General features: G+C 28.2%; 1 protein-coding gene across 1 annotated transcript in view; it reads right to left on the reverse strand.

Annotated features, from left to right (window-relative positions):
- The window catches only part of LOC145297499 (protein Wnt-7b-like), a 510,003-nt gene that overhangs the window by 480,255 nt on the left and 27,248 nt on the right, over positions 1-2,500 (reverse strand). The window lies entirely within an intron of this gene.

Consider the following 2,500-nt stretch of genomic DNA (forward strand, 5'->3'; position numbering starts at 1 on the left):
AGAAAGCTTATATTATTTTTTTAAAGAGCTCGACCGGAAGTGGGGTATAAATAATTATTAATGTAATAATCTTCACACGTCTAGATCCCTTAAAATTTGCACCGGATTAATCACTCGGCAATATTTTTTTTTTTTTTTTTTTTACCAGAGCACAAAATATATAACAGTTTAATAAATATTTAGTTTTATTATTTATATTAAAAAACATCTTTATTCGTAGAATGGTTTCTGTCGATTGGAAATATTATTGATTATACAATGTTGAAACATATCTTAAATTTATTAGTCACTAAAAAGTGTGTATGTTATAATGTAAGAAAAAAATGCAATCGTTCAATATGTTAAAAAAATGCACACACACACTCACACACACATATATGTTTGTGTGTGTGTGTGTATTTTCCTTTAGTATATATATATATATATATATATATATATATATATATATATATATATATATATATATACATTCATACATTGGATAAAAATATACATAACGCAATTAAACAAATAAGTTACATAATGGCAACTATATTTTGTTTCACAAATAATACATAAGGTTGATTAACGCCTCTGTGTAGCTGAATTACCGTGTATATATATATATATATATATATATATATATATATATATATTCATATTAATATGACAAAGCTCTATTGCGGCATTCGGCTTTATTGAAGTAAATATTTAAAATTCATATACAATATATGATGCCACATTAAAATACTATATATCCGAAATAATTTTAAAATACTATATATATGTACATGTACATAAACTGATTAATTAAATTAAGTTCAAATATATTAAACTACAAGAACAATATCTTCGTAAAAAAAGATTGATCTACGACATTAATCGTTGCATAGGGATTCCAATAATTATAATTATGGATTTTATTATTATTATTATTATTATTATTATTATTATTATTATTATTATTATTATTATTACTATTACTATTGATTTTGGTAAATGAAACCCTATAGTACTCGATCACAGATCTACAAGAGCAAAGGGTAGTTATATCACTAATAAACACACACACACACACACACACACACACATATATATATATTAAGATATATATTGTACAATACGTATATATATAATCTAATATATAAAAGTCTATATGTCTGCCTGTCTTCATGCTTTCAAACTCTATCTTTACCGAAACTAAAAGTCACATTTCTTATTGATCGCCCCTTTACGAGGCGTTAGACGGTTAAAATAGTTTTTAAGGCGCCAAAAATGGGTCAAACTTGAAAAAAAAAATCATTAAACATTTTATATATTCATCTTAGTTTATTGTGAATTTTTAAATTTTTAATCAGTTCATATGCGTGTCACACTGGTACATATGTAACGTCACAAACTTTAAATGCTACAGTTTTGGTTCCGGTTTCGATTCTAGCTCATGACACACAAAACTTTGTTTTTTTTTTTACTTTTGAAATCACGACTCTATAATAATATATACGAAATCTAGATAAATTAAATATCATATTTAATCGTATTTTACGACCGGGTAATGCCGGGCGCCGCGACGATAGTCTAATATATACAAAAGATATATGTCTGCCTGTCTGTCTCCATATTTTAAAACTTAATCTCTTCCGAAAATAAAAGTCGCAGAGTGACACTAGGGGTCGCAAATGATTGGATTTTTTATGGGCCGCTTTTTTATGGGGGTTTAGTCAGTTTAAATGGTTTCTACTGGGCAAAAAGGGGTTAACATTGAAAAAAAAATTGTTATACATTTTGTACATTCATCTTAGTTCATTTTTAATTTTTAATCAATTCATATGTTTGTCACATTGGTACAGTGGTGACGTCACCAGCTTTAAATGCTACAGTTTTGATTTCGGTTTCGATTCTAACTGATTACACGCAGATACTTTTTTTATTTTGAATCACAAGTCTAAAATTATATGTAGGACACCTAGACAATTAAAATATAATATTAAACCCATTTTAGGACCCCACCGGTCGCCCACTGCTAGTATATATATATATATATATATATATATATATATATATATATATATTTATATATATATATATATATATATAGAGAGAGAGAGAGAGAGAGACAGAAACAACATGGCTGACGAGAGCCTAACATCATTTACATTTTACCATTAACTGGTCCCCTTTATGTTGGGCTTGAAACCGACGGCACCAATGTTTTTCTGAACAATTAAATATATATATATATATATATATATATATATATATATATATATATATATATGTAGTCATCCACATACAATACTGTTTCGTTGTATCACAACTCATTAGGGCAGCTAGACTAGAACCTCCCTCAAGCCGAGAACTGAATCAAGAACCATCGCGTTGATAGCCGGCAGTGTTACCCATCGATCCACGGGAGCGGCGCCCGTAAATGACCTGAACAAACGTCGATTTCAAACAAAAATTCGTCCACCACATTTTTTTATAGTGTTCAAACCGCTTGTTTACAATCAAGCATCGAGCT

This window comes from Euprymna scolopes, chromosome 18 (genome assembly GCF_053919585.1).
Source record: "Euprymna scolopes isolate OS-2025 chromosome 18, ASM5391958v1, whole genome shotgun sequence".
Lineage (NCBI taxonomy): Eukaryota > Metazoa > Mollusca > Cephalopoda > Sepiida > Sepiolidae > Euprymna > Euprymna scolopes.